Source organism: Doryrhamphus excisus, linkage group LG9 (assembly GCF_037039965.1).
Source record: "Doryrhamphus excisus strain RoL-2023G ecotype Guam linkage group LG9, RoL_Dexc_Guam_v1.1, whole genome shotgun sequence".
Lineage (NCBI taxonomy): Eukaryota > Metazoa > Chordata > Actinopteri > Syngnathiformes > Syngnathidae > Doryrhamphus > Doryrhamphus excisus.
In genome coordinates, this window is record NC_136365.1 from 9,276,707 (window position 1) to 9,283,466 (window position 6,760).

Here is a 6,760-nt window from a genome sequence, read left to right on the forward strand (position 1 = left end):
TGCTAATGTGGCTAATGTTCCCCCCTCAGGAACTTGGCCTCTGCCAAGAATGCACTCCGACTGTGTAATCAAGGCAATACAGAACATGAATATCTGAGGTTCCATATCTCGCTGTCGCCTCCCTATGCTGATTAGCGTGCCACACTCAAATTACAAGGTGAATGCAGGACCTTTGTGCATTTGCTACAGTGTGACAGCTCGGGTAATGAGTATTCTGCACACACTGGCAGACCACAGGAGTTAATCTAATGATGGGAAGAGACCCACCATCCCTAATGGCCTCAGAGAGAAAAACAGATAAGGTGCTGGAGGTGTCCTTTTTCTTGTTTCTAATTCTTCTATCGCAGTCATTTTTCCAACAGACTGGAAGGAATCAAGACAACTTTAGTGATTTTGTTTTCTCCTGAGAGACTAAACATAGACAGATAGACTGTGCTATTGACTTTTGCCTGGGACGGATATAAACATTATGTCATTGACTCACCATGGTGACCACCTATCATTAATCGTCGTTATATTGGATCCTCCGTCCTGCTGTGATCATGTCGAAGTATCCTTGGGCAAGATACTGAACCCCCAATTGCTCCTGGTTCTGCGTCATCAGTAGGTAAATGTAAACGGTGTCAAAGCCCTTTGAGCACCATTTACCATATCCAATTTACATCCAAACTAGACTACACTTAGATCACAGTGGAATTGAACTTATACGTAATCAGAGAAAAACAATTTTGGCATTTTCAAAGGAGGTTGCCTACAGCCACAGCTGTTAATGCCAATGTGTTTGGTTTTTGGTTATTGGTAACTTTATTGGTAACAGTGGAGATCCCTATAGATCAACTTACAGTTATACATCAGCATTTTGTACACTTTGCCACTAAATAAATGTGAGCGCATGTGTGTGCGTGTGTGTGTGTGTGCATACCTTAAAAAAACGAATACAGTATTCATGTAATCATAAGTTGCCAAGGGCAGTTTAAATAACTGAGGAAAAAAGAATAATGGAAATATAGCTATGCATGCATTCAAAGGAAATTGACATCATATAAATGAGCTGCGTTATTTGGCATTCATCTTTTTTATGGGCTTTTTTTTCAATATTTTCTGACAGGGCACACAGTGCGGAGGCTTTTATTTTTATGTTTTATGAGAAATTCCATGGGTCTTACATCATTATCGAGACTCAATATTGACAAGGCTTTGATGCTATAAAAGTAAAAGCAAAAGCTTCAAAGGGTTCCATAATATTGGGAATAGGATCACTATTAGAGTCATGGAATATGGTGGTCGGAGAAAAGGCTACCCTACCTGACTTGCATTTAATCAAATCCTACACTGCTGTGTGAACCACTACACTACCTGGTACTTGCTTGGGTTCTGTGATTATTATAACTCTCATACTGCTGAGCTTTGCAATAGTGCAATGTTGATGATGTACCAACATCTCATTCACCTGGGAACGCTGAACAATGAAGACCACCTTGGAATAGAAAGTGGTGGGCAGAGGGATTGGTTTTTATCCACTTTTGGACTAAATGCCTGTGGATGACTTCTGCAGTTATTACTGAGAGCGCATCATGGTTATCATCGTCATCATCATCATCATCATCATCCACGCTGCTGGAGCAAGTGGCGGCCTCCTGCAGTGCAACCAAGAGTCTGATAAGATGCCATTTAGCAGCAAAAATAGCCCCGGCAAAGACATGCACATGTGACCAGACAACACCAATCGCCTACACACAGTCTGCTGGTTCAAAAGGGTGGTTAGCTTTTGTCAAGGTGGTGCTTGAGTGCTTTGGAGAGGAGATGAGAATAGCAAAGGTGTGCCTTCTTGCCAAGACTTGATATGTTTGCTCTCAGGCACACTTCAGGAAATGAGCAGTGGTACCAATCCCATGAGGTCATGGACAGAATCATGAGAGGTGGAATTCTATGTTTGACATTGTAATGAGGTGAGTGATGGGAACCCAGAAACTGTTGAAAATGTTTATTACTACAAGTCATAATGTTAGAAATGCTCATCCGATCCGATATCCATCACTTTATTATCAATATCAACCAAAGACATTTAAGGCAGCAGCTCCTCCCCTCAAAAACTATTGTCATGTCAAGATAAAATGATGCGCCTAGAAGAGTGATTCTTCCTGGGATGTGATGTTAGATTCCAAGTATTGGAAGAAGACGCCTAACCAGCACTTAGTTTAGTTTTTCCTTTTTAAAAAAAAAAAAAAAAAATGTTTTTACATTGTTTCTTGTGCGCGGCATGGCGATCGAGTGGTTAGCGCGCAGACATCACAGCTAGGAGGACTAGGGCTCAATTCCACCGGCCCATCTCTGTGTGGAGCCCCGTGTATGCGTGGGTTTTCTCCGGGTACTCCGGTTTCCTCCCACATTCCAAAAACATGCTAGGGTAATTGGCGACTCCAAATTGTCCATAGGTATGAATGTGAGTGTGAATGGTTGTTTGTCTATATGTGCTCTGTGATTGGCTGGCGACCAGTCCAGGGTGTACCCCGCCTCTCGCCTGAAGACAGCTGGGATAGGCTCCAGCACCTCCGCGACCCTCGTGAGGAAAAAGCGGTAGAAAATGAATGAATGAATGAATGAATGAAAGTTTCTTGTGCTCTTATTTTGGTTTTCTGTTTCCTGTCTGGTTGCACTCTGGTCACGTTTCTCATTAGTAGTCAGCACTACCATTTAGGTGGAGCCTAATTACGCTTAAACAGCAAAAGGTTACACTTATAGTCATTGCATATAGAATTGCATATTTATAATTCAAAGGCGAAACTTGGGAATAATTCCACACCGCTTCTTACTTTGTGGAGCATGGCACATTTTTTGATGAGGTCAGTTAAACCGATACCAATTTGATCCGTTTTTATGCTAATATTCTGTCTGGAAAACAGAAACCTATCGGACATCTTTAGGAAATATAGTCATCATATAATGAGAATCACGTAATTTTATGAGGAAATCGAGGTGAAATAGTGAACTTATTAAATATTATGATGTAATATGTTGGTTGGAGTGGTCTGCCAATAAACAGCATTGTAGGAGCTATTTATTAGTGTGTTCCTAGGTTTCTAATATCTGTTGATTTATTTTTTGTTGTTCTTGTTTTGTTTGGATTACTTGATAATATTTTCTTGTTAGTTATTTATTTGTTTGTTTATCTATCATATTTTGTAGGGGTTAATTCGTGGGTTTATTTTATTGGACAACACCCTGGGCACCTGCAATATATTTAGGTAGGCAGTGCTCACAGGACCAGCATGCACCGGGGTGGGCCTATGGTTTTTGTATCAGCGCAAGAGAGGCAACAGGAGACAAGGCCCTTGCTCCTTTTTTGTTTGTTTGCTTGCTTGGTAATAAAAGGAAATAAAAAGAAACGGAACAAGATTGTTTGGACAATGACTCTTTTGTCTGCGTAAAACAAAACCTGTGGTGCATCAGTGGCCTTTTGATTATAGTTTAAGTTACGTTTATTTTTGAAGTACAAATAGCCACTACAAGCATTCTGAGCGAACATATCCCTGAAACTCCCCACTAATGCCCACTGGCTGCAGCATTCCGTGATCCTCCACATTGCAAAAGTTACATGGATTCTCTCTAATCGAGTCAGGCAACTTGGTTATTTTGCAAGAGTGCGCATCGCCTCCTGTGACACGTAAATGCACATGGCATGCCCCTGTTTGAATCCTCCCACATCACGCTCCAACAAGCGGGCTATCAGAATGGGTGTGACCCAGTAAAGCATGTCCACATTATACATAATGAGAAGGGAAGATGCATGGGCTTTCCCGCTGTCTGCTCTTCTTGGATTCACTTCAACTATTTGGACTATACACAGCAGTGGGAGGAACAATACAAAGTAGGAAACATCATTTATTTCAGTTGAACAAAACATACATTTAGCATTTGTAAAGGTCTTGGAAATTAAAATGGGCATTTTTGTGACATTTTGTAGCACTACTGATTATCTATTAATGGAGTTTCCACACACAAAAAAATGAATGATTAAAATTGACAATGGAGAAAGGAAATAGCCTTAAAGGGCAAAAGAATTACAGCTTCCTTTCGCCACCATCGGTTTGTACTAAATGGAGTATTATTATTCATGCAAGCAGCATGCAGGTTCCTGTCGTGGGTGGGTGGTGCGGCACTAAAACAGACAGAAGGACAAACTCCAAAGATGGTAAGCAAAAGAAAGACAAAAAGGGGGCTGGGTCACAAAAATTCTGCATTCCGGACCTGAGGTGTTGCTCAAATTCCACTCCAAAGACTATGAAAGTCAAATTTTAGTGTTGAGTCGGAATTTGTACCTAACATTTAAGTGAAAGATATATGAAATACAGTAATAAATAATAACAATCCTTACTTTTATCCCTGTGGTTGTTTGGCAGGATGTGCACAGTTAACAAAAAGGAGTAAAAGGAAGTGTCGTAACGTACTATGTACAATTCCACCTATGTATTATTTTTTTATTTGTGTTTGTAACCACGAAACATCATAACATGATAAAACAAGGGCTACCTGTGCATCTCAATAAATTAGAATATCTTTAAAAAATGTAGTTATTTCAATATTTCAGTTCAAAAAGTGAAAACGCTTTATACATTAACCAATACAGAACTGATGTACTGTCTTGAAGCATGCTCATCATATATTACATACAACTGAGCTCTCCTCACCTCATAGAAAAACAACCTAACAACCCCAGACACTGTATTTTTTAGGTAGCAATGCCAAAATACATTGGTTTTCTGAAAAAATACAGCATATTTAGTACATGTTGAGACACAGACCTCCACCAATGCTCATTGTACCAAATGTATAGATTCATCTCTGTTTACTGTCCATTTTCATGCATAATACACAGTAAAACTAACATTTCAATGTTGCAATTTAAGCAGAAAATGTAAATTAATTAAGGAGTGACACCTTTATGGAAGTTCTACTTTCAGCATCCCTCCCCAGTGTTTAATGGAAATGTTTTTTGCATGGTAACATATGATAAAAGGGCAAAGTGGTTAGCGCGCAGACCTCACAGCTAGGAGACCAGGGTTCAATTCCACCCTCTGCCATCTCTGTGTGGAGTTTGCATGTTCTCCCCGTGCATGCGGGGGTTTACTCCGGTTTCCTCCCACATTCCAAAAACATGCTAGGTTAATTGGCGACTCCAAATTGTCCATAGGTATGAATGTGAGTGTGAATGGTTGTTTGTCTATATGTGCCCTGTGATTGGCCGGCGACCAGTCCATCAGTCAAAAAGTGCATCTTGGTGAAGGGCTGCAGTTAAGGCTTTTTGTTTTCCTCTTATATAATAAAGTCAGTACTGTGACGGACAATGGGGGAGGACATGGGAAGAAACAGAGCAGAATTAAGGAGAGAGGGGGCAAATGAAGGAGAGCCAGGCAGACAGGCGAAACCTTTCTGCAAGCCTTCAATGCTAAGCGACCCAGATGGCAAATGTGTCATGTGCGATGCCAATTTGATTTAAATATTGATATATGCCACATATACCGACCTCCTACTTTGTCACCGGTCACTGTGTGTGTATGAAGGCTCACTGAAGTGTACATTGCACATGCACTTTTGATTTACGCCCTGTGATGATATGCAGTGAGTTGACATCTGTGCGACATCGCCCTGGCAACAGATAATGGCTGTTCAACAGTTATTAAGCTTGTGTCAGTCATCTTCTAGTGAAGAAACCTAATTGTTGGGAATGCCTGCAATTACTGCAAACTTTTGACATCAATGTTATGAGCGTTTGTGGGTGTGAGCGATGTCACCGCATGCGAGGACAGCCCCCCCACCCGACCCCCTTCAAGGCTCCAAGAGAGCTGACAGCTGGAAAAGTGTAGAAGGGAAAATCGACTTGTCTCCATTCACAACTCCTTTTCTGCTCCTCAGCTGTGCCATTTTTAATCAATAGCTTTCAGGCGGGAATCAGCATCTACCCTGCAGTTTGAAATGAAAAGCCTCTTATTGTGAAGTCCATACAGTGGATATATTGATTTTTCAAATGCTGCAAATGGCATATAAATATGCACATCAAGCCTGTGATGCTACATTCACAGCCACAGGAACGAAGGTGATGTCTTACCTATACTCTTTCTGTTCTGCAACGTTTCCCCCTTGGCTCCAGGTGTACTGGGACTGCTAATTTGTCCATCTGCATATATATTCATATGTCCCCGCCTACTTATCTCTTGCATGTGTGCCTGCAGCATAGTACAACATAAGGATGACTTTGATTTGACAACAGCTGTGAATTGTGAGAGCCACAGAGTCTATGTCACAAATACAGTATGTGATAAACAGCAACTTGTTGAAGTTTAAAGTATAGCAAACATGTCTTCGTCACTATTATACTGTACAGCAAATTCCCTCATTATCATTGTCATTAGTGGTGGGTACCCATCACTGGTCTGTGGTCCAGCTGCTGCTGCATACAATATGGCAAAATAAACAATAATATTAGAATGGGAAGAATAGAATGAACAAAAGCAACATAATCCCAGGACGTCTGACCAAATAAAATCCCTTTTCAATGGCTCTGCGGAGTACTTTCAATTAAAATACTGCGTGTTATGTTGTGAGTACAGCACTGATAGGCAGGCTTCAAACCTTTGACATATCTTCCTATCAGTACCCTGTGTAGCAGCGCCATCTGTTGGTGAGAAAAGTAACTGCGCCATTCAATTACATACCGTGTTTGAAATTCATTATATTAACTTTTTACTCAGATGAACAAAGC